Source organism: Ursus maritimus (assembly GCF_017311325.1).
Source record: "Ursus maritimus isolate PB19 chromosome X unlocalized genomic scaffold, ASM1731132v1 scaffold_X1, whole genome shotgun sequence".
In the NCBI taxonomy this organism is placed as follows: Eukaryota; Metazoa; Chordata; class Mammalia; order Carnivora; family Ursidae; genus Ursus; species Ursus maritimus.
Window position 1 is genome coordinate 102,742,536 of NW_024423319.1, and position 27,808 is coordinate 102,770,343.

The window sequence follows — 27,808 nt, forward strand, 5'->3', positions numbered from 1 at the left end:
TACTGAGTTCTCATCATTCTTAGGATAAATATACACTCCTTGCATGGCTAACAAACTCCTCAATGATTTACCTCTTTATCTCTTTGTTCTTGTTTCTCAGTACCAACTTACCTCTTCATCTCAACTCTTGACTTTTGCATGTCCTGTTCTTCTGATTGAAGGGTTCCCATCTCAAACCCCTCTTGCCTGGCTTATGCTTCTCTCTCCGTCCTGCCTCCAAGTGGATGCCACTTCCTCTGAACTCAAGAAGATTATTTTTGGTGTCGATTTCATAAATGCATGTGCATTATAAACTGTACTTCTCATGTTACAAACTTTTCACATTGCATTTTTCAGGGTTCTTTACAATACTGTGAGTTCTACGAGCAAAGTGATCATTTTTACTTTGCCCCATATTGAATCTCCAGTATTTACAATTATTTAAAATTATGACTGCTGCATAATAAGTATACATCAATTGTTAATAAATAAAATTATTTGGACAGAATATAGGCAGCTTGATTTCCCTTGTTTCTCGAACATGTACATCTGGTATAAATTTCTTAACTTCTTCAGACACCAGTTCCCTGCTCTTTAGATTGACATATCTATGCTTTTCCTAGGTAACGAACTTCCCTTAATAAAATCAGGAGCCAGCCCTCATTTTGTGTGACTCTACAACTTCTGGTTCTGCTGTCCCTGCATTTGAGAGTGTCAAAAACCCTGAACCTTACTCAAGGTTTCTAAAACCCTTACAAATAACTTGAAACAAAATCAGTTATTACCCTCACCTTTGTGTGCATCTGTTTTTGAATAGTGTGTGAGCTTTGATCCTGCAACATGTAAAAAATTTGTCTCATCTGGATCCTCAGTAACTTCCTAAATGTTCTTTTAGTTCCTTCCCCATTATCTCCATCACAGCCAGAATGTCCTTTTCAGAGTATTTATTCAATTACTTACTCCTGCCGACCATAAGGTCTTTATGCATGATATGTCTCCCAGGCAATGTATTTTACTTCTACTCTTCATGGAAGCAACTCTAACATTTCTTTCCATTCTCAATTTTCATGTCCCCTTTTTAGTGATTCCTCACAAAGACAAATATTTCTATTGAATCTCACAACACTGTCTACTCCTATAGCACATGCAGAGCTAACATTTTGAAATTCTTTGTGTGGATGTTTGTTGAATGTTTATTGCTCCGTTCCTGCACCAGATACATACTGCATGCGAGCAGAGGTCACATCTGATTTTATGCTTCATTATAGCTCCAGGACCCTCCAAACTTGCCAGACACATAGTAGACTCTCAGTTTACTTTTGTTTAAAGTTAGGAAAAATGAAAGAAGGAGTAATGGAAGAAAGGAAATAAGTTCTATTTTTTTAGACACTCTTGAGATTATTAGGGACATAAAGCTGAGATAGACAGCCTTTGACCTATTAATCGTCCCAGTAAGAGAGCTGGACACATATCCAAAGTCCCAAGAGGGACAAACCATGAGGGGACTATACCACCAGTACTGGAAAAATGCAGAACTGGGAGTATGGAAATATTGTTACAGGAAATATGGGACCCAGGCATGAAGATCGAATGAGGTTAGTGGCCAAAAGAAGGTCAGCGCTAGAGAAACTGATGCAGACATCAAAGTAAATTCTAAGAGCAGGAACTATTTATTAGTCAGAATCCCTCAAAGAGCAGGGTTATTATGATACTCCCAGATAATGGCTTCTGGCTCTGCTTTCTCACCCATGATCATGGCAGCCTGCTTGAGAGTAGGACTTGCTAATTTCAACAGACTACATTTTTAAATGACTATTTTCCTGTTTGTTCTCCCATGCTTTTCATATTTTGTACCTTTTTACAGTTTGCTATTTAAATGTATTCTTTTAAGAAATGAAAAGTATAAAGATGTTCGAAGAAATGTAGGTCAATTTGGAAAATATTGATAAAGTTGGGAGCTTTCAGTGTGGTTTGATTTCCCGATGGTAAATAACAGTTTTGAGGTCATGGACTAGGCCTTTTGCATTAGGACTTTCTAATATAATTTAACCTTCTCCAAAACTCCTCAAAATAGGTGTTATTTGTGTTTTGCAGATGAGGAAACCAAGGCTCGTAGTCTTAAGAGTTCTGTGGAAATAGTTTTAAGCATGTCAAGAGCAAATTTCATGGTGTTTCCATGGAAATATTAACCTTGAAGCTAAGATCCTCCTGGGGCATGTGGGTGGGGCAGTCGGTTGGGCATGGGACTCTTGGTTTCGGCTCAAGTCGTGAGCCCAGAGTCCTGAGACTGAGTCCGGGTCTGGCTCCACACTCCGCATGGAGCCTGCTTAAGATTTTGTCTCCCTCTCCCTCTGCCCCTCCCCTCCCCTGCCCCTCCTCGTGCACATGCACTCTCTCTCAAATAAATAAATCTTAAAAAAAAAAGAAAGAAAGAAAGAAAAAGAAGAGAAACTAAGATTGTCCTTTCTTTATAAGAGATTCCTCATACATTTGCTTTCTGGAGTTGAAACTTTAAAAAGCAAAAATACTTTTAAATCCTCCTCCTTTTGTATAGACGAATGAGGGGGTACTAATGTGATATAGAAACTGCATTGGTAAATCTATAGAGATATCCTTCTTTAGGATGGATTTTAAGAGAGCTAGAATCATATTTTTAAACTTTAAAGGAGTGAATTTTTTCAAATGAGATCTTACACAAAACTGTATATAAAAAAAATAGATAAAAGAGGAGCTGCCCTGGCAGAACTGAGAGTGGAGGAGCTTCTTGGATCCCAAACTCCTTTCCAGTCTAGCAGTGGTGCCCTTGGGGCATCTCTAGGAAACCGCAGAGCCCCAACTAACACAGGGTTAGAGCCCGTGCATTCTGAGTCCCCGACAACGGAGAGGGGAGGGTAAAACCCTCGGGGCAGGGGGCAAGGAGCAATCAAAGGAGAAGGTAAATATATCCTTTTCCTCTTCATTTTTAAAGTATGGCTGAACCTTATTTAAAAATTTATACTTCCCTCGTTCTTTGTCATTATTTTTTCCATACTGCTTCCAGACATAGGTATCCTGGATATTTGTTTAGCTGTCTGAAAAGTAACTGAATCTCAGCTGGTGAATTCCAGTGTGCTGCTTTTCTCCTCTTTAGGGTATTACTTGACCAATGCATCTGGAGAGTTTGGTGTGGAACAGGGGCACTGCTGTTCCCTCTGCATTACTAATACAATTATGACATTCAAAATCATATCTCAACACAGGCATGCATACTGTTTTCTGAAACCCTTTTTTTTTTTTAAAGAAATCTGTACTAATTTCTCACTGCCATTTAAGTCCGTATGGATATCTGTATTTGGCTAATTTAGCACATTTCCCTTTTATTCTTCTTTATGTGGACTTATTTTCTTTCTTATACATCCAGAATTATGGTAAAGAATGGTAACTACTTTTACATCCTAATCTTATATTTACTTAATGATTATGAACTACTGAAGGAAAATTTCCTTTTAAAATTAATTCTTCATTACAGGTGATGATGAAAAGCCCTGTGTGAAAGGTTTTATTTTTGTCAGTATTCAGATCTTACAATAATACTACATGATAATGTTATCTCTATCTCCATTTTGCAGCTGAGATCATTTGTTTAGTGCTTTAATCATATCAATGTGACCTAATCAGTTTTTTTTTTAATTTGGTATTTAAATAGACAGGAGATATTAATTCTGGTTTTGGCCCCCTGAAATATCAAAGAAAGGGTTCATTTCTGCCATTATCACATGAAAAAAAATGGATCTTTTTCAACAGATCGATATTGAAGTGATATAATTTGGCTCAGTTAATGAAAGTTCTTAAAGAATGGAGTGCTGTATAATGATGTTGTCCAAAATAAAGGAAGAAGAATCACAGATTACGGGAAGACTCCTAAAGTTTGATTTTAATTCAGAAAAGGCTCCAATATTTATATCACTTTTCATGAGCTAAGTTTCATAATCATTAGAGTCATACCCGTTTGTGTAGCAATAAGGACACATATGCTGATTAATTTGTAAAATTATGAGATTTTTGCATAATTAGAAATTGACATTTCTAAACAAAATTTTAGATTTTTCCATTTGTGATTAACAAATACCCCACCAAATATTACCCTATCCTATATTTTTTTCTACATAAGTTATCAAACATCTGTACTCTATAGATATATAACAAAATAAGCTCAGCATTTCATTTACTGTTACTCATCATTCCTAGGTAATGCCATAATGGGATCTAAACAGTCTTTTTCCAATTCAATTGAAGAAACAGTCTCTCTAAAAACTACCAAAAAACATGTGTAGTTAAGTGCAGTTTTGCTCCTTTGATTTGTTTCCAATAGGATATGAGTGAATGTGAGGTTCTATTTTCTAATATTTAGTCCATTCCCACATCAGCAAGGCTTCATTCATTCATGCCTTAGCTCATTCAACCAATATTTATTAAGAACGCACTATGCTAAGGTATTGTGCTAGTCACCAATGCATTATATGATGGACATGATGTATACCTTCATACATCTAGTGGAGGAGATATAAAATTTAACAGGCAAAAAATAAAGTGAAATAAGTCTTATGAAGAGGGAAACTCTAAGTGGTAAGGCTGTACACCACACGAGCACAGGGAGCCTGGGCAAACACTGAATACTTAGGTCACATTCATTAGCTTTTTTTTTTCCTCCTCTAGCAGATGTGTTGATGCTCTGCCTGCATTCTCTTGTTACTCACAATTCCAGTAAAAGTCTACAGCATGCAACTGGAAGTATTTGCAACCCCTCAGGTGTGTGAGACAGGCCAGAATTCCTGGTGAAATGATGCCCCTAAGTTCAACCCTCAACCAATCACAGATGGGATTTGAAGATAAACATCTAAGCTTCCTTAGCCCTCAGGTGCATCTCTGAGGCACATTTTGCACAGTATCCCAGAGTTCCTCTGTGGGATTGTGCCTTGGTTGCCCACAGGAGTAACAATCAATAACACACCCTTTGTTGGCTTCTTTGCCTTACCTGTGCCATGTCTCCCTTCTGGAACAGATGTTTCCAGAGTCACCTTTTAAATAAACTGCTTGCATTTAAATCCTTGTGTCAGGGTTTGCTCTAGGAAATAGCCAACCTATTATGTCCACACTCCAAAATACACATGCTTCCTGAAAAATTTTTGACTCTTGAGTGCTAGTCAATCTGTATGATGTCTTTTATTTAACCCCTTCAGGTGAAAGAAACAAAGGCCATTAAATTTTACCACCAAAACCATAGGTAAAATACAGGGTTTTTTTTTTTTTTTTTTTTTGATCCAAGACCACTGATATTTCTATAAAATCATGATAGCCTCTTGCCAGTCAGCCAGTTGATCCCAAGGGAACAAATATGTCATATGAAAGCATTTCTAATTATCTGAGAAATAATTTCTCAGCTACATTATTGAAATTGAAACATTAATCTTAAGTACCAAAAGGCAAGAATCTGGCCATTATTCTTTTTTTTTTTTTTTTTAAGATTGTATTTATTCATTTGACAGAGAGAGACAGCCAGCGAGAGAGGGAACACAAGCAGGGGGAGTGGGAGAGGAAGAAGCAGGATCCTAGCGGAGGAGCCAGATGTGGTACTCGATCCCAGAACGCCAGGATCACGCCCTGAGCTGAAGGCAGACGCTTAACAACTGCGCCACCCAGGCACCCCTGGCCATTATTCCTGGACAAGCCATATTTATTTAGCCATATAAGTAACTTGATGTCTGAATCCTTATGTAGAACATTGCCATGCAGAGTAAAAACTTAAGATTTCAAATTTCAAGACCTAATTCTTACAATCAAAAGCATACATAAGGGAATGATAAACATGTACATTACTAGGTTATTATTTAGAATAGTACTAATGACAATCGCAAGCATATAACTAACTTTCTTTAATCAATCTTTGGCATGTCAGACTATACAGAAATTACCAGAATAAAAGAAAAGGACTTAGTGCAACTTTTACTGCCACAAATTTTGGGTTAGTAGTAAAAGCAGATTTGAGATATACTCTTCAGGGACAGAAAATACAGCTTTTTAATGTATCTTTCTGGTATTGAAATGAGCCTTTGATCATTTGTAGAAATTGCAGGTAACTGTATCTTAAACCACTTGAAGTATACCTGAAAACTGATATTTGTCTGTTGTTTAGTATAGAAGATAGGTTTTTATATTCCTTCTCTTCAAATAGTTTGCTCAATATCCACTTTATGTAATAATGCTTTTTGTAAAATTTTTCGATAAATAAATTTGTTAGGACGGTACTGAGTGCTTTTAGTTGATGTGAAGAACAAATTAAATATACAATAAATGCATCAAGTAATTGATAAAATGATAATTTCTTTATAGCTTCAAATATTTATTTATATTCTGCTTTGTTCCAAAAAGAGGTACTTGATAAAAATACCTGTACTGAAAAAAGTTTAAAATATATATATTTCAGATACCAAGCCAAAGGAAAATAACAGAGAAAGAATAGAGTCAAAAGTAAAATTAACCCACTAAGAAATATATAAATGTAGATGACCATAGACTTTATGGAGGATTCCAAATTTGTTGCTGAGAATACTTTGCTTGTATGTTTCATTCAGTCCTGCAGTGCAATTCTGTATCCTTTTATACTCGAGCTCTACCTCTTCCGTGGACTTCTTCTGCAAGCTTCCTAGCCCTCTGGTTTCCTTGAATTCCACAATGGGTATACTCAGTAGGAGAGTGTAGAGAAGCAAGAGAATGAGGTCAGGGTATTAATTTCTTTTGCTCTTACCTGTGCAATCACCTCAGCCTGGTTATGTTCTTCAAAGGTAAATCACTGTTTCTTTGAAGGAAGCCTTCCCCTCTGTATACAATAGATTTCGAGTTCTGATCATCACGTTATTCCTCATAACTTCAGGCCTGCAATTGGTAAAATCCTTGCTGTTACAATCACAGGATCCCTGTGCCATCCCTAACGGCTTCCTTACAGGCTGCTTACATCTTTGCAAATAGTCCCTTCATTAGACTCTAAAATTTTCTATCCTGAGCATGACATTTATTTTCCTCTGAGACATCAGTTATACAACCCCAGCTTCTAAAATGAAGGAATGATCTAGAGAAGAATCAAGGCGTGCAGTGTTTATCAGGTTCAAAACAATAACAATTTAAAAATCTATTTTAGTAAATGTATAAATCTTCCTAAAGAGAAGTTCATAGCAAATGCATTATCATAGGTACAGATAGAGTTAGCTTTGCATGATAAATGTATATCTTCAATAGCAATTCAACAATAGGTTAAAAAGTAAATGGCTCATTTTTAAAAACATCCTTCATGTAACTAATATTATTCTGAACATACGGATTTTAAGTGATTTTTTTTAAAGATTTTATTTATTTATTTATTTGACATAAAGAACACGAGTGAGAGAGAGAGCATAAGCAGGGGGAGCTGCAGAGGGAGAGGGAGAAGCAGGTGTGGGGCTCAATCCCAGGACCCTGGGATCATGAGCCGAAGGCAGATACTCAACCAACTGAGCCACCCTGGCGTCCCAGATCTTAAGTGATTTAATCCGAAAGGAAATTTTATTTTGTTTCCTACTGCCCCTTAAATGCCCCTTCATAGGACTGGATTTCCCATGCCTCGGATGTAATTTATGGGAAATATCATAATGCTGTGGTTTAATCTCGCTAGTCATTAAGATATTTATTCCAATGTAATGACCAAAATGTTTTTTAACGCAGTCCTACAATGAGAATGTAAGGTCTTTTTTTTTCCCCCTGGCCTTTCACTTCTACCTGTCCTTCTACATCTTTCCTATTATGATTTATGCCCCTTTCTAGGTGGAACAGATGAAGTGATAAGTATTAGAAGAGGTGAGATGATATAAAGAGAGCAGTCAAATTCTTATTTCATTGGTACTGTGGTGGCACTTCAGTGCTCTGAAGCTGAAAAGTGTTTAGAGTTGGCCATTCGTTTCAGGGAGTGCTTCTATATGTTCTTCAGATTCTTTCCTTCATTCCCAACCTGGGAATGGTCCCAGAGTTTCCTTGCCTATCTTTTCCTTGACAAAGAAAAATTATTTTCTAGTCCAGCTAAATATTACCACTTCTTTATATCCTAAGTATCTGGTACTTTCTAGCTCATTAATTAATGGAGTCTTATTTGCTTCAGTAAGAGAACCTTTAGATGGGATGTTTGACAAGTCCATGAGTGTTCTTTCACACATAGCCCCAAAGAAAACATTCACACATTCAAATGTCTTAGAAGCACTGTGAGAAGTGCAGTTAGATACTAACACACAATCCTCAGTTCTAGTACTGAAGACCACTTCAGGCTGCTTCTTGTCTTTTATATGTTTCTGTACAATGGGTCAGATCCCCAGATTGCGTTCCCTCTACCATCCTTAAACTAAAAGAAGAACACCTGCAGGTGACACATACTCAATCCTCTAAGTGGACTCTTTAAAAGTTCCTATCACTTGGGGTGCCTGGCGGCTCAATCAGTTAAGACTTCAACTCTTGATCTCAGCTCAGGTCTTAATCTCAAGGTTATGAGTTCAAGCCCCATGTTGGGCTCCATGCTGGGCATGGAACCGACTTTTTAAAAAGAAAAGAAATAAATTTCCTCTCTCGTGACTTGAGACTGAGGAGAAAGCACCAACAAGCCCTTTTTTGGACGACACAATACTCTGTTATAGCGCACAATTGCTCTCTTCAAAGAAGTCTTTCCTGATCACCTACTTCCAACAATTTTGTGCCTTCAGTATCAGGGATCTCATATCTCTTTCTGTAATATACCTCAACCAGTACTTCACTTTGATAGCTTATTATAAGCCCTAATGGTCTATTGTATGAGGATAATTCCGTAAATCTACTTTATATGAGCCCAAATAATGTCATCTTTCCATCACAAAATCTACAAACCTACTTGCATCCTTACCCATTGGACTCACTTTCCTTCATCTTTTAATGGAAAATATGTATCTATATGGGAGAAAGATAAACCCCTCCATTTGTCCCCTGTGACCCTTGCCTCTCCAGGACTCTGGTCTTAGGATGATCTCTTCCCTGTCCTATATCTTCAGTATGCTTTTAGAAAGCAACATGTGGTAAAGACTACATCATTTCTGTCTGCATTCAAAGATAATCTAGTTAACTCCCATCCTGAAAGTACTCTTTATAACTTGTTATCCCCTGCTGGAGCTGGAAGAGTCATCCAGTAATTCACACTGCTCTTTTCCAAGATCTCCACCAGTCAAGAGATAAAATACAAAGTATAAGGCATATTAAATCAACTTTCCTCAACTGTTATGTCGGTCCTTTTTATATCAACATTAGAGGAACTTAAATATGTGCATGTGATAGCAGGGATAAGTCTTTCCATTGCACTAAAATCTGTGGTAGCAAAAAAGAAAATGGTTATGATCTAATGTTCACCACTAAGAAAATTAAACAAGATACTAACTCATAATGCATCCTCACTTTGAATGCTACGCATCAATTAAAGTTGATGACAGACGCATACATGCTGATTTAGAAAGATCTCCAATATGCAGTTCAATATGCAGTTAAGATAAAAAAGCAAGCTGCAAAATAACATGTATATTATGCTACAGTTTATGCAAATACATTGCAAAATATCACTATGCTTTTCTATTTGGATGCACATAGATGTATAGAGAGTTTCTGTGAGCATAACCACTGGAGAGGAAACAGCACTGGATTCGGGAATGTGATAGATTGCAAATGGCCACAAATCCTTTACAACTCCTCTGATTAAGAGGTAGAGTATATTTCTCTACTCAAAGAATCTGGATTGGCCTTGGGACTTGCATTCTCACATTGTTCATGTTCTTAGGCTAGGTTTCAAAAGGCCTCGCAGCTTCTGTTCTAGCTCTCTTGAAACCCCAAGACGACCTATGTGAGGATTGAAAGGTCATCTGGAAAGAGAAGCCCAACCTTCCCTGCCATCCCCCCATCCCAGTCACCACAAGCATCCCAGCCATCCGCACCACCCCAATCCTCCCAGCCATCCCAACTGAGGTACATTCATGTGAGTGAACCCAAATGATGCCAAGTAGAGCAGAAATCAGACTTAACAACTGATTCCAGCCAAAATTACTGACCCACAGAAAAAGGAGAAAATAAATGTCTTTTTTTTAATGCAGAAAGGAAGATAATGCAGGATTATTCTTCAAAAAGCATCTTATTTTCATGTGTAATTTAAAAAAAAATTTTTTTAAGATTGTATTTATTTATTTTTCAGAGAGAGAGCACAGGCAGGGGGAGCTGCAGGCAGAGGGAGAAGCAGGGTCCCTGCTGAGCAAGGAGCCCAACGCTGGCCTCTATCCCAGGACCCTGGGATGGGACCTGAGCTGAAGGCAAATGCTTAACTGACTGAGCCACCCAGGTGTCCCACATTTTTATGTAAGTATTTTCTTAATAATTTCTACGTGTTTAGATCAGAATGTATACAAGTATAGCTGTTCTATAATGATAAGTATTTAAGAATTTTCAGTCCAAAGAAAAATACCTCAACCTTTGTAGATCCCAGACTCTCTCCCTAAATAGATGCACCTAAAATTTCCATATAAGTACACTTGACTTAATAGTCCAATTAACTGAACAGACCAATAGAGAAAAAAAAGTTACCATTCACAGACTATTCAAAATTACTAAATGACCAATAATCGTACATAAACTGTGATAAAATACTAATCATCCAATCAATGCATACTGAATTAAGAAGGAAATACAGTATGTCAACTATGAAACTGGTCATCAAAATTAATACTATTATCCCCAGGAGTCCAGTTTATTGGCAAATGGGCCCTTTTTGATACAACCGATAAGAGAGCACATTGATACAAATTTGCTTGAGACAAATATTCAGAAATCTTAAAGTGTACAGACCCCTTGACTATTAATAATTTATTTGAAGGTAATTATCATACTTGTGTGCAAAGATTGATATATAAGGAATTTCATGGCTGAGGTATTTTTTTATGGCTGTGGTATTTAAAATGGTAAGTGTTGGGAAAATGTTAATAATCAAAAGGTAACTGGCAATCTGATGCAATAATATATGACCATTAAAACTAAGATGTAGAAAATGGTGCTTAATGATATTGTAAAACAATTGCACTATTAAGGGGTGGGGGACAAAGAAGAAGGCTGCAAGGCAGTGTGGTCTCACTTAGGGTAAACTCATGTGCTTATGTGTGTGTGTGTGTGTCTGTGTGTGTATGTGTTTATGTTTGTTTATGTAACTATAGATAAAAAAGCATACCCACAAGTTAAGGAAGTTAAGTGTAATTAAGATAGTTGATTTTTGGAGGGGGGAATCATACTATTTTCCATATATATGTGAAATATACTCCTTTTTGTAAATTGATTTAAAAGGCTGTTATCATTTCTTTAAAATTTTATTGTTGTTGACAAACCTACGTGAACACATCATAATCCCGAAGTCCTTGGTTTACCTTAGGGTTCACTCTTGGTGTTATACATTCTATAGGTTTGGACAAATGTATAATGACATGTGTCCATCATTATAATGCTATACAGCATTTTCACTGTCTTAAAAATCAACTGTGCTCCACTTATTCATCCCTCTGCCAGCCACACATGTCAACAACTCATCTTATTATTGTCTCTGTAGTTTTGCCTTTCCCAGAATGTCATAGAGTTGGAATCATACACTATATATCCTTTTCAGATTGGCCTCTTTCACTTAGTAATATGCATTTAAGTTTCCTTTGGCTTGCTAGCTCATTTCTTGTTAACACTGCATAATATTTCATCATGTGAATATGCCATAGTTTATTTATCCATTTACTTACTGAAGGACATCTTGATTGCTTCCAAGTTTTGGCAATTATAAATTAAGCCACTATAGGGGCACCTGGCTGGTTCAATTGGTAGAGCATGTGACTCTTGATCTCAGGGTTGTGAGTTTGAGCCCCACATTGGGTGTAGAGATTACTTAAAAATGAAACCAAAAAAATAAATTAAGCTACTATATACACCTGCATGTGGACACAGTTTTCAAATCCTTCCGGTAAATACCAAAGAAGGTGATTACTGGGGATCATGTGGTGACAGTATGTTTAGCTTTGTAAGACACTACCAAACTTGTTGTTTGGGTGAAGTGGTGACTTTGAAGCTTCTTACATGCCAAAGTGGAAACCGGAAGTCTTACCACCCTTTAATACTCATATAAGCAAAGCAGCCAATAAAAATCACACAGTCCAACTGTTGTTTACTAGAATTCTGAAGAAAAGACTCTAGTTCTTATAACCTTACTTTCTTTCCATAACTTTATGGCTATCATTTCCCTTGGATGTAATGTTTAAAATTAGTAAAAGTCAATTGTCTATTGTACTCATAATATAGGCCTGTATAATTCTTGCAAATTCTTCCAAACTCTATGTAAAATTTCTTCAGGGAAGCCTGGGTTTATTTGATCCATATTCCACATGAAGGACAGAAAAAGGTTAGGCATTTCTCCTCATTGTTTCCTAACTCCTTACAGAGAAAAATTTCAGAAGCAGTACAAAGTTGTTTGTACCTTCTGCTGATTTTCCTTTGATCCTGAGTGGACACTAGTATGGGTTAAAAAGAAGTCAACATCAATACCTGGATAACGCTGTATGAGGACTTCCTAAGGAATATATTTGAGTTTATCTCCTCATGTGACAGAGTAGAGTAATACTAAATTCATTTTAGATATTCATATATTTAAGGTAGATATTTAAGCATTTAAAACAGTCTAGCAATTACTCTTTATGAGTGAGTGTGTGTGTGTGTGTGTGTGTGTGTGTGTGTGTTGGTCTACAACACAAGTTTTAAACTATAGTAAATTTTATATTTTCCTTCTCACTGCCCTTTGTAATGTGTGAACTTTTGTATAATCTTGACTTCCATGTAGACGTTGTAAAATCTTCCATGTAACATTTGCTATTTCACTGGGCAAGAAACTCCCAAGATTTTGCATTTAATTTTGGGACACGGAAGGGAACTATTTAGTTTCAGGTTGTTAAAATTTTATACTTAACTCCAAAATGCAACAGACCAATAACTTTTATAAGAAAATAAAAATATTGTTCTGAGTAAATGGATTAGAAATCCTTTTGTTCACTATAATTGCAAAATATTTTTTTAGTGTTTTCTAAATTAGATTTACTAAGAAAGTAATATAGTTGAACAAATTAGAAATAAGCCCTAACTGTAATGAGTTGACCATTAAGAATAACAAAGCTATTAAGAATCAACCCAAAGAGGGTTCTGGGAAGATGGCAGAGTAGGGTGCGTGAGGAATCCATCTCCCCACCTAGTCAACAACTGTACAGCAGAATCTGCTTGATAAAACTATTTTGGAACTCTAGAGTCTGTTGAAGGCTTGCAACTTCCAGGGGAAGACTTGGATGATAAATAGCTAATTTTGGTCAATTTCAGCCTTTAGTTCCTTGGCAGCTACCCAGCCCCAGCCCCTAGCCATGTGGCAGGCAGCTATGCACGTGTTCATGGAGCTTGTAGTAGTCAGGGTAGGAAAAAAGGACCCTGTTCTCCAAATCAAAAGATACTACCCACAGACTAAAAAGACAACCCACGGAATGGGAGAAAATATATGTGAATCAAATATCTGATAAGAGATTAGTCTCCAGAAAATGTAGAGAATTCTTAAAACTCAACAACAAATCTGCAAAGTACCCAGTTCAAAAATGGGCAAAGGACGTGAATAGATGTTTCTCCGAAGATATATGAATGGCCAGTACACACATGCAAAGATGTTCAAAATCACTTAGCATTAGGGAAAGGCAAATCAAAACCGCAGTGAGATACTACCTCACACCCCTTAGAACGGCCACTATCAATCAAAAACAAAAGCCAAAACTCAAAACAAAAAACAGAAAAGGTGAGGATGTGAAGAAATCGGAACCCTTGTGCACTGTTGGTGGGAATGTAAAGTGGTAAAGCCAGTATGGAAAACAGTATGGCACTTCTTCAAAAAATTAAAAATAGAATTATCATATGATCTAACAATTCTACTTCTGAGTATATACCAACAAGAATTGAAAGCAGGGACTCAGAGTTATTTGTACACCCTTGCTCATAGTAGCATTACTCAGAATACCTAAAACATGGAAACAACTCAAATGTCATTGACAGATGAATGGATAAGCAAATTGTAGTATATACATACAATGGGATATTATTTAACCTTAAAAAGGAAGAAAATTCAAAGTGAAAGAAGCCAGTCACAAAAAGACAACATATGATTCCGCTTATATGAGATACAAAGCGGTCACAGTCATAAAGACAGAAAGTATAATGGTGGTTGCCAGGGATGGGGAGGGAGAATGAGGAGTTATTGTTTAATCAGTATAGAGTTTCAGATTTACAAGATGAATGGAAGCTAAACTCTTGAGGCCCACGCTTTTTAAGACCAGAAATTGTCAGTGAGGATTGGTATTAAACTACTTTCAGTGAACTGGGATCCAAAAGACTGAACTGTGGTGTGGAACGAAGCCACTTTCCCTGCCTGAATCCAGGGCCGGTGCTGTGAATTCCAGCAGCTAGTAGCTTGCTTGTGAAAAGGGAGGGAAAAAAAAACTATAATGGGAAAATCGACAAACGTAACTACCTCAAAATTAAATATTCTGTTAAAGAAAAAAATGACATAAAAAGTTAAAAGACAAAGATAGCCTGGGGAAAGTTATTTGAACATACATCAAACACAGTACCAGAGCTCCGGATATATAACAAACTGTTGCCAATAAGACAGAGGCAAACAATTCAATAGAAAATTGGATACAGGATTGGAACAGGCGTTTCACAGAAGGCAAAACCCCAATGGCCTGTAAATATATGGAAACTGTTTAAACCACACAAATATTGAAGGATTGGAGGAGAAGTGTCTTCTTTGCTCTCATTGCTGGTTCTTAAACTGTTTTTCTTCCTCCTCCCTCAAAACCCCAGATCTTCTGAAATTTGTGCTCTTGAGTCTTCCTGAGCTGATGCTCCTCTCAGTGCTCTGATCTACCAGCTAGCAATGTCACGTCTCATTTACCATTGTGTGCAGCAGATAGCTTATTCTATTCCTTTCTACCACTTCTCATGTCATAATGTACTTGAACAGCTCAGGATCTGTAAGGATGATCTCTCCCTTACTTTGTCTTCACAGTTCCTGAACAACCTGCTGCAACTCTCACTCCCTCCATCAAGCTCAATCTCTGCCTCCCATGCCCTTAGTATTCCGAATGGTCGCACTGCTGCGCAGTCTCTGCCGCAGCCTTCCCACGCTCTAACCAAGATTCCCTACCTTTTCCGTTTATCTAGTCTGCAATTTTATCTTCTGTAATTTTTCAAGCTCACTGAGACCTCCAGTTTGGTATATCATGTATTTTTATTACATATTAACCTCATGGCTTTACACATATTTCCTTCCTTCATAATCCAGCTTGGATGTTGTGTTCCAAAACTGTAGTGACTCATTTCAAGTCCATCCTTCTCTCCCTCCATAGTACACAACTGGCAAAGGTTCAATCTCACCATAACGAGGTATTTTTCTTCTCATTGGTTTTCCCTAAACAGATTAAGGCTGATTGGAGAAGAGTGCGCATTATAGTGAATCTATTCACCATTAAATTAGTAACTATTAATATTAAAAAGGCGCCCTCTGCTGGTCAGAATTTCCTCAACGTTTCTTCGGTATATATACTCACATTTTCAGTCTTCCAGATTATTTCATAGAGTACTTATGTTTCAAACCCTGTGTATGTCTTCCCTCTAAAACTGTACTGAAAGAAAAAAATTATGGAAGAAAAATAAGCCAGTAATTTCCTCATGTCTCACCAACAATATTACCAAATCATCTGTATTTTTTTGTATTCACCGCCTCTTCTCATGTTGTAAATGAAATAAATTGTATGCATCAAAGCCAGTTCCCCTAGGTCCTGCCCTCTCTCAGCATCTCAAAGACTTAATTTCTAAGTTATCATATTCTCTCTCTTGTATCATCAATTTATCTCGCTCTACTGGGTCATTCCCATGAGCATACAAATCTATTCTTCTCAAAGAAACATTTCTTAATTAGCTAAAAATGTAAAACAACTTCAGTTTTTAAAATGAAAAAGTGAAATAAATTTATACATAATATGACTTACTTGTAAGGTATTTTTAAAAATGAAATAGTTCTGTGAGTGCTAATATAGAATGTTCCCAAGAAATTCTCACACACACACACACATACACATACATATATACTTCTGTTTGTACACGCATTTAAGGCCTTATGCATTTGTGCATGAAATTTCTGGGAGTTACATACCATATTTTCATAATAGTTACTCCTAGAAAGAAAAGCGAGATTTGATTATGGAAGTAACATTTATAACTTTTTTAATTTTATATATCTCTGTATTATTTGCAGAAGTGTAATTTTGTAACCTAATCTGGCAGTATGTAAGTAACAGAATAGAAAGGATATTTTAGTTACATATTCAAATTGTTATTACTGCAATAATAGACCAAGCTTCAGAGGAAGATAAAGGCAGATTAACATTCATTGAGCTCCCACTAACTCCTGTGCTTGACTTTCACATATAGCATCTTATTTATTCACTTAATTTTTATGTGTAGCAAGTAATATAATGCCTTTGACAGAAAGAATAATTCAGTGCTCCTGTCTGGTTTGTGGAAGGTGATGGTGAGCTCAATGTTTAAAAAGATGTTAAGACTTTTTCCCTTCTCCTCAATTTAAGGTTGATACATGTTGGAAATAAACAGCAAAGTTTCTCCTAATTATTTTATAGGAAGACCCAACAGATCAGAAAGAGTAACATATTCTAAGGGCTAAATACATATTTGTTTAATTAATCAGTAGATGAATCTTGATCAATTCACTTTTTGCTTATATAAGAAAATAAACACAAAATCAGTAGTGAGTCACCTGATTATAATTCACCATGATATTTATCAGGTCTTTTATGAAATAAAGACTGCGTACAATTACAGAAACCTCCAATTTATTGTTTTTTCAATCTTTCAAGATTGAAAAAATAGTAAGTTCCCAATTATAACCATAGTTGTATTGGTGTGGTCTTCTCTGTGATTAGGCAATTCATTATTATTCTATTAATTAGTGTAGTGATTTTTAACCTTGGTTGCACATTAGAATCACTTGGGGAGCTTTTAAAAATCTCATGCCCAGGAAGCTGAACTCCAAACCAATTACCTCAGAATCTCTGGGGGTGCGACCCAGGCATCAGTCCTTATAAAAGCTTCCCAGGTTGATTACAATGTGCAGCAAGTTTGAGAAGCACTAATATAAAGGAAGTCACATGGTTTGCCCTCATAACAGGAGTCGAGAATTCTTTCATCAAAGCTACTATATCTCTGAAAACTGTGGCATGCAAAGTAAGCAGAAATATCGCTTTTTCTTTTCCTTTTCGAAAAAAGTTATTTTAAATGTAGAACAGAAATGAAACAGAAGGTTCACCTATTAAAACGTAATTCTGTATCTTCATTTAGGCACACAGCCTTAGAGGGTGTTAGTAAATGGTATTTATTTGGGAAAGGTTGGCATCTTATAAGTAGCTTCGGCTGAAGTTGGGATTTGCCCAGGGCAATAGTACAATTAATGAAGACAGAGAAGTGCTAAATCACAAGCCCAGTGATTTGTGTTTTGATTGACTTCACGGAATTGTGAGAGTTACATTTTAAGTCTGATCCTCACAGGCTTTCTATAATCAATTACAGCCTAAAATAATCATTTCTGCTTATTAAATCTGAACTTGTGAATGCAAATACATGTATGTGAATACAGATTAGAATTTGAAGATAAATGGAAACTAATGCTTCCTGTATATTTGATTTCTCCTTCCAGCAGAAAGAGTAACTCAATTGCATGTTTAATTTTCCTTCATTAATTGTACATTATACTTTTAGATGTTCCTTTAATATCTATGACTCAGGATGTTGTACGTTATTATTCTACACAAGCATAATATTCTTAGGAGATTTTGCATGATTTCCTGAGGCATCAGAATAAATTTTTCAGAGTGATATTTTTTTCATGTAGTTTCCAATTCGTAACACTTCAGAATTCATAAAATTATATTCATAACTTAAATTGTGTACTTAATTTGTTAATTGTATCTATTCTATTCAACAAATATTTTTGATAACAAACCATATCTCATTATTATGGTCATGCTGGGGTCTATATAAGAAAAAATATACCAATAGTCTTGCTCTAAAGGTATTCAAATATTTTAAGAGCCAACATATGATATGCATGAGAACAAAGAAATATTTTAAAAATTAAATATGATCACATGGGAATATACTATACTCACATAGGAAAATGGATAGCAGTTAAAAATTTTAATTCAGTTATCCTATGGCTAGGGCTTGTGTTGGCTTTGAGCTTACTTACATCAACAAGAAAAAATGACCAATGTCTTCATAGACCTTGCTGACGTGTGTGTGTGTGTGTGTGTGTACACAATTACTGTATAAGTGTATTCATTGAAACTTGATCATAGAGTAAGTACATGAAGAGCACACACTGGAAGACTATTTTCCAGGAGGAGCTCACTTCAACCTGTGGAAGAGCCTGGGAAAACTAAGACCAATTGAAGCTGCTGTACAGTATTTGTGGCAAAGATGTCAAATGGAGGTATCAAAGAGATTGCCTGATAGAGACAAGGTGACCGAGGTAAGGCTGAAGAGAGAGTGACAACGCTAAGCCAAAGCAGATTACATATTACATCAGGTCTGCATGAAGGCCTTGCACAGTGACATTTTCACTGACAAAACATTGGTGCCTGAGTTGGCTACTGAATGGGAGGAGCTTCAGATACATTCAGGTCCCACCATGACCTCTCTTTATAGGAAAGCACTCTTGGTTCACTGGAGCACACTTCCACTCCTGCCCACCACAGGTTAGCATGTCTGCATGGAGAGGGGTCAAGCAGCATCAAGTACTCAAGTTGTGCCTACTCTGGTACTCAGGGGCTGCTAGATGCGGTAAAGTCTTCCCTATACCAAAAAAGCTAGATAAGTATGGGCTATACTCCCTGGGAGACATTCCCACTGCTCTGAATTTGAACTCCGGGAAATTTTCCCATTCCAAAACACATGGGTCTCCTCCCACCACCGAAGTTTACAGCTCCCTCCAAGAATGTAATTACCTAGCAAAGGTCTTGAAGTGGTTGGGGGAGAAAGTTATGGCAAAGAAAGGCCCTTGATCATCATTACATTGAGGACAGTTTTAACTAATGATCCCTCTGGCTGGGTCTCAAATTTTGAAAGGGCTGATAGGCACTTTGAAGGTTTCAGATCTTGTTCTACAACCCCAATAGGTAGTCTTTGAAGAATTTAAAATATCGGCATGCCATGATTGATTTTGCCTTACAATAAAATATAATTCTAGCTCCAGTATAAAGTATTAATTAGAGGTTCTAATTTAAGATGTCATGTAAGAATATACTGCTCTCTCCTACTTCAAAAGCATAGAAAAAACAGAAATTTTATTAATCATAACCAAGACACACTATGAAAAGGAAACAATGAGGAAACCCTGAAAGATGAAAAGCAGAAAGGAATATTTCACATACCATGAAGGAATAGATTAACCTGAAGGAACTTCTGCTGAAAAGTATCTAGAAATTTTGAGTAAAATATTCAACAAAGTCTTAAGTGCAGAACAAAATTTACAATAAATTAAGAGGGAATCCCCACAGATGAAAAAAAAAAAAAAAAGAGGCATAGGAAATGAGTGGTGTTAAAGGTAGACTGAGGCACTTTAAATTTTATGAGTTTATTTGAACATTCATTGATTGAAGTGGAACAGCACCAAATCGAAAGTGGTTAGGAGCACTCCACCAACAAGAACTAGAGGAGAGGTTTTTTGTTTTTGTTTTTTAAAAGACTTTATTTATTCATTTGACAGAGAGAGAGACAGCCAGCAAGAGAGGGAACACAGGCAGGGGGAGTGGGAGTGGAAGAAGCAGGCTCCCAGCGGAGGAGCCTGATGTGGGGCTCGATCCCAGGACTCCAGGATCACGCCCTGAGCCGAAGGCAGACGCTTAATGACTGAGCCACCCAGGCGCCCCTAGAGGAGAGGTTTTTAATAGAGAAGACATGTAAGCAAAACAAGGAAATTGCTTGACTGACTGTAGCTTAAGCAGTTGCCTTATTTGGGAAAGCCTAGCTGGCTGTTTGTGATTGGTTGTTCTTAAGTTTCATTTTCTAAGATTCGAATGTATTGACTCTGGCCTAGGTTTTGGTTTGCTCACTTAGGCTACCAAGACACTAGGGCCACTCAGTCTAATGGAGTCCTTGATTAAATACTTTCACAGTGGTAAATGGGTGCAGAATATTTGATTCTCCTAAAATAATTTTCGGCTTCATGAACCAAAATGCTCAGGCCATAATGGCTATAAAGGAATAGAATTCAAAATAAAGTCATACATGAAGCCCCTGAAAAGGTTGTCCAAGAAAAGACTCCACCTTCAACAGAATATAAGGGGGAGGGGCGCCTGGGTAGCGCAGTCGTTAAGCGTCTGCCTTCGGCTCAGGGCGTGATCCCGGCATTCTGGGTTCAAGCCCCACATCAGGCTCCTCCACTGTGAGCCTGCTTCTTCCTCTCCCGCTCCCCCTGCTTGTGTTCCCTCTCTCACTGGCTGTCTCTCTCTGTCAAGTAAATAAATAAAATCTTTAAAAAAAAAAAAAAGAATATAAGGGGGAGAAGAGGAGATAAACTGCTGGCAAACAAAGGGAGATGAACCAAAATTTGCACTTAGTAACCTGGACTTTGGGTAAGAAAGCATACATTGATATTTGAACCACATTCTTGCCTTGATGAAGTTTTGGAACTTTAATTTAGACTGCTTGCATTGGCTAAATACCGGAAGCTGAAAATGTAACAAAACCTGGTACAGGACTGTTAATAAACTTGGGTGCATCTAAGAGTAGCAAATATAACAATCCTCAGGAAAATGTACTTTCAAACCAAACCTCAAAGGATTCTCCCTATTAAACCCCTGCTGAACAGAAGCTCACAATCTAAAATTAGAAAACACAGTAGGAATCCATCACTATAGGCCAACATCAACAGAATTAGGAGAAAGCAGAATTAGAGCTCTGGGTTATTCAGATAGTAGAATTATTGATTATAAGTGATAAACTGAATATGTTTCACATGATTGCATAAAGCAGAAAGGATAAGATTTTAAGAAAAATTATAAATCAAAGCAGATTTTAAAAAGAGAAATGATCAAGCAATAATAGCAGAGGTCTCAAATTAGCAGGAAAAAAAAATTGGTAGGTATCTTCATATTGAAAAGATCCCCTGAATGCAGAATAGACTGAGTAACTATAATAAATATATGAAAAATAACAACTATTCCTCAAACCTAGACATAACATATATTCAGAAAAGTGAGAATAAAGAGAGGATTCCTAAAAAACTTCTAGAAAGGGAAACAAGTAGCTTATATTCACGAAGGGGTATATGTCAAGTAACCAGCAAAATATCTCAGGAATACTGAATGTTAAAATAACATGGATTGGTTTTCAAAGTCTGAAAGAGAGTAACTTTGGCCTTATAATCTTACACTTAGGTAAACCATCACCAAGCAAGAAAGATAAAAACAATTTCAGCTATAGAAGGTCTCAGAAAGTGTCTCTCTCACAGATCCATTCTGAAAGACTTATTAGAGAATTTACTCCAAGAAGAAGGAAGAAAAAGGAGGCAAAAATGGGACGATATAGTCATAATAAGCAAAGAAATAAGATGCACTTACTGTTAAATTGCAAAGGCTATGGTTCTAAATGCATGGATTAAAAAACAAGATTGAAAATAAAGTTTCCATTTCAAGAGGCATGAAAAGGTATTAATGCAAAATTTAATTAATGAGAGAACATAAAAGACTTAGTAAGAAAGATCGCATTGATCACTAAAACTGAAAGTAAAGTCATTTTTAAAATTGTGACTAAACAAATAGAGTGAAAACACACAAAAATTTATTTCATTTATTTCCTGTTTAATTCCAGAAAACAATCCTGAAACTCTATGTGCCTAATAACATGGAATCAAAACATATAAAAGCTGAATAAATGAATGAATGAACGAATGAATGAATGAATGAATGAATGAATGAAATGGTCAATTCCATAATCATATTGAAGGATTTTAACATATCTCTTAGAAATTTATATGTTGAACAGATAAACACCAAGAATATAGAATATTTGTACACCATAATAAGTGATCTCATCAATTTCTGTGTAGAATCCTGCACTCAACAATCAGTAAATGTATGTCCTTTCTTTAAAAAAAAAAAAAAAAGATTTTACTTGTTTATTTGAGAGAGAGAGAGCACAGAGGGAGAGTGGGAGGAAGAAGACTCCCCGCTGAGCAGAGACCCGCCCCCACCATGTGGAACTCAATCCCAGGACGCTGAGCTGATGACCTGAGCCAAAGGCAGACACTTAATCGACTGAGCCACCCAGGCGCCCAATGTATGTCCTTTCTTAGCGTGACCATGGACTAAAACCCAGTTGTATGTGTTTCCACAGCAGATTCTATACGGCAGGTGCCAAGAAAGTTATTGGTTGAGCTTAGCTAGGTTTGGAATATTGCCAGACAGGCACCACATAAACAGTGGGTCAAGAGATTCTTGGATCATGGAATAAAAGTGGTTGAAAAACTTACTATAGCTACTTATAGAGGTAAAGACATCTTTTTTCCCCTCACCATTAATTTGTATATTGCAGGAACCCGAAGAATAGATATATTAGACTATTTCTCCAGAATTCAGAAGATCTGTGTACAAGAACCTAATCAACAAAACTTTTCTTACTCTTCTTAAAGAGCCATTTAGTTCATCTAATGGTTAGAGGTTTGGATAAGATGATATCTAAGTTACCCACCCATCCCTAAGTTTTTTATTATTTTCTGATTTCTCATGATTTTGGTTTTAGGTTTATATTCTATACATGTAGACATTCCATAATGTCTATAATGTCTATAATGTATACATTATAGACATGCTGCAGGCACAACGAGCTATAGAGCGTTGTGGTCACCTATTTACTCCTCAGTATTTTCCACTCATCTACCTAGCTTTACCAGCCAAGGATTTTATCTTCAAGCATTACATTCCTAGTAACTATCAGGGTCTCCATCACACAGAAGACACTGAGTAAATGATTAGTGAATAATGAATTACTAAATGATAAGATTTGATTACAGTAGTTTTAAAAATGTGTTCCAGGAAATGCTTGGCATCACTGAGACCCTTTCAAGTGTTTACAAAGGCAAAAATATCTTTATAATAATGGTAAGACATTACCTGTTTTTTGTTTGTTTGTTTGTTTTACTTCTAGTCCCTTTAAGGCACATGGAGAGCAGCAGGCATTAAGGAATACAGTGGAAACTATGGAGCTAGAGAGTCAGAGAACAGGAGAGAGCCAAGTTTGTCCATCTGAGATAATGACTGAGGACCAGTTCTGTTATTCCAATTCACCCGCTCTAATTTGATATTAAACCTGTTCATAACACATAGAGCTAATTTAGCCTCCTTCCTCTTTTCTTTCAGCTACAAAATATACTCTAAAGTTATTAGAGGCCCCAAATGCTTTAATTGTTGAGTGTTTCTTTCTATCCTTGCAAGCATTGTTTGTGTCAGTTCTAACGTTGGACACTATATATGTGGAAATGCTCTGAGCTGCCTGTGGGAGACACCATATTTAATACCAGCTAAAATACGTCGTTGTTATAAAATAGAGGGAAAAGCTCCAGGGAGAAATCTCTCCTTCCATGTGAAATCATAACAGTTTAGAGCTGCCAGAGTCTTTAGTGATGATCTGATTCGCTGATCTGATTCAAAAGATTAAATTATGGCCTACCAAAGCTAAGAAGAGTCCGAAGACTTCTTTAGGGAATAATTTAGCACTGTGGAGAAAAAAAAGACCTTTCTCAAATTATCTATCAAAGAGTTAAGCGTGGATCCAATTACTTGCAGGTGTATTTTGGGTCAGTTTGGACGACTAGTGCTCTTTCCTCTAATTCTCATCGCACTAGTCCTTCAAGTAGTTGCAGTGTGATGTCATCAATCCTATCAAGAGGAAAGGTAAAGGACAATCAGTTCTAATTGATACTAGGCACTGAAAGTAAACCAAGCAATGATGAAATGTATCTTCTGTCAGACACGGTTTATTCGCTTAGTTGTCTCACCTAATATTCTTTGGGAAGAATTTTGAGCTTTACTGTTCACTCTGTAGTTTATGAAAAAAGTCTCCTGGGAGTATATGAATTCTGTGGGTTATACTGTGTGACAAGAATGTTCATTTCCAACAGTCACAAATTACCTATGCTCTTTTCAGAATTCCATGTATATGAAATTCTAAAATTTTGCACTATGTTATCACTTTTCCAGAAAAAAGAGGGAGATAAAAATACAACATAGTATAATCTCTCTCCCCACCTTACTCTTCTGTGCTATCACTATATTATGATTGTTATATAACTTTTATTTTCATATTGTATCAAAGCAGAACATAGTTTTTCTTCAGGGAAAAAAATATTTGCATTTTTGAGGATAATGACTTTCCATATGTACAAATCTGAACATAAATAATTATACTAAAGAACATAAATGTATGCATGTGCCCTCTGATCTAATTCCCTTCAAGTTTTTGTTTGTTTGTTTTTTGTTCTTTGTTTTTTTGTAAACCAATGCAGTTTTAACCAGTACTCAAGAACAAACATGACATATTTAGTGATGCCAAATCATATGTCCAAAGGGATGGAGAATATGTGTGAGGAGCTGATGAATAATGATTAATGTTGATTATGATGATTAGGAATAAATGATAGGTCCCGGATATTTTGTAGTTCTCACCCCCTCCCATTTGTATAACAGATGACAAATGCAATGTACAGCTGCATTGCAATTAAATGCTTTTTCCTTTGTAGAATTAGAACCCTTTTTGGTACCGTTTAATATGGTGGGTCTATAAGGCAAATATACACACGACTGAATCATTCTGTGACATTAATGATTTAACCAAAATTATAGAAAATGATACTGGTCTAAATAATTTACAAAATCACAGAAAATATTTATGATGTGGGTAAGTGCTTAAAAATAAAAATATCTTAATTTATGTAAATCGTATACATTTTACAAGAGCAAAGTGTTTATTATCAGAATTGAATAGGTAGAATATTCCCTTTTCATGTAAGGCACTTATTAAAAGTCACAAATGCCAACTTTTGGCAAGGATGCTCTCTTGGAATTAGTTTGGTCAATATCTCTACAGGTGGCACAAGAGAAAAGGATTGAGAAGTTTGTTGATAACACAGGGTCATTCCAGAATCCCGTTCTGGCTGTCCACTTTAGCAGCATTTTAAGCCTCTAGAACTCATAAAATCTTACTGATTTGGGAAATAATTTTTCTGCCTTCTGCCATAAAACTAAAAATTCTATTTTGTAACAATAGTATCTGTTAAATGTCCAAAATGTGCTGTGTGTTTAGCAGAATTGAAATGCTCTCATTGGTTCAAGAAGATGCCAGTGGTAGTTTAGATGACTCACAAGGTAGATAGTGATCATTGTACGTGTATTATCTTTGTTTCTGCTCTAGACCGACTACCAGAATGTGTAGCAGCAAACAGTCCTGATGCTAATCGGCTCACTTCCTGATAACTTTTGAAAGAACTTATTTTTTATCAAAGTCAATTTTTTCACTTTTATTTTTTCGCTACTATAATAGTCTCTTAACCTTGTCATGGATTGAGACTATGAATAAATGAATTTTGTCTTGCTTTCTTTTAAACCCTCAGTACTTAGCACATGGCAAATAGTATGCACTAAATAAATGTCTACTGTGTGATGATAATAATGAATAAATAAATTATTTTATGAATACTGCTAGCTCATTCATTTCACTGTGAATCATAATAATAACACTTTTAATAAGTTTCCTGTTGTTCTTAGTAGTTAAGAAAAGCACCAGCATTCGTATCTGCTCAGTTGGAATATTGGAATATAAATAAATAGCAGAGTAAAAGCCATTGCTTTGAAAATCCCAGCCATCCACCTAATTTAACTTTTCTCTGACTCAATATTGGTTGTGAAGCAAAACTTACGTAAATCATGATAGGAAATCCAGGCATCATAATTAAAACTGACCTTCTCTGTCTGTTGTCTATCATCTGATTCTTTTTTGCAAAAATATCACCAAAGCTTTTTTTTATTATATTGGCTAAAATGTCTTCAGGTCTCTGATGATTATGACTCTCAGAGAAAAGCTTTATCAAAAAATGTAGCACTTGGAATACTTTAAAATAAAAAAAAATTACTGCCTAAAATGAGTTTTTATTTTGAGCTCTGCAGTATTCTAACTTTATAGCAATTTATTTTATTCTCTAGACTTCAGAAGTTAAACACAATTGTAACAGTAACTCATCTTCTCAATGGGAAAGAAAGAAAGAATCAAAACAATTGTCACAATAGGATAAATGACAATGGCATCTAGGATTAAAGTATGAGCCTTCACCAACCAATATGAATTCTATGATTAGCCACTTATTTGTGGGACAGTATGGTGTGAATAAAGGATGGGGAGGAGGAATAATTAATTCTGTAAAATATCAGGCATGTTTAGAAGAGCAGAACAGAAAGTATAAAAGCACCAGGCCTTTGGGAGCTCCTAAATAATTAATTTTCAAGGTCTAGCCAGACTGAAAGCTGTGTAAATTTTTCCAAATTATCATGCACACAAAATTAGTGTATATTAATAAAAATTTGTAATATAATTGTATCTGTGCAGAAATGGAAAGGGCAAAAAGACTTTAATATAGTGTATTAGGCTCTACGTGACTTAATCCCTGTTTCTAGTTTAATGTCTCAGCAACCACATCACTGTATGTTTCTATAAAAAGTAACTCCATTCAGATTATTAAACTTCCTTGTTGTCTCTCATTTTGGATCTTTTCAGATTGTGCTCTTGCTGTCTGGAATACTTCTCTCCTGACCCATTCTCACTTCCTTGGGTGATTCTTATTCACCCTGTATAACCCAACATGGAAATCACTTGGCAAAGGCTTGGCTGATTTCACCAAAATTATGTTATGTATCCTTTCCATGTTCTTATATCTCAACCTAGAGTTTATCACATTGGATTGTAATTCAAGGTATGCTCTCTACCATAAGCCTCTTAAGTTCTCAAAAGGCAGGAGATCTTCCAGTACCAATATCCCTCTTGTTTATTATTATATGCCTAATTCCTAGCACAGTGCCTGTTTCATACAGTAAATGCACCTACTGATTTAAATCAAAATTGAAGGGTGAAGAAAAGAGGCTGTTCATTCAGCTTTTTTAAACTGCTTATTATAGTGCCTAAATAACGCAGAGGAATCAGAAACTAATAATACTAAGCGAGGGCATAGAAACCAAAACAAAAGTTCAGCTGCAAACAGTTCAGGAATTCAGAGCAGCAATTTGGGCAGAAGGATAGTTATGTCATGTAACAGCCTGGGCAGCAGGATTGGAAAAATGGGTCATTTGATGGTAAAGAGGAGATCAAGAATATAGTAGCAGGTAGAATTGAAGCAAACCTCAGCCTTAGACAGAAAATATTTTGTGCTCTTATTTTCAAGACAAAAACTAATCTTTAATCAAGGTTGAACAGAGAATAGAGTGACATTGAGCATTTGCCTTAAAAATGGATGACTCATATAATATGAAAAAGATGAAATCAACTTGAATCATAGACTTAAATTTAAGACTGAAACCATAAAACTCATTGAAAAAACATA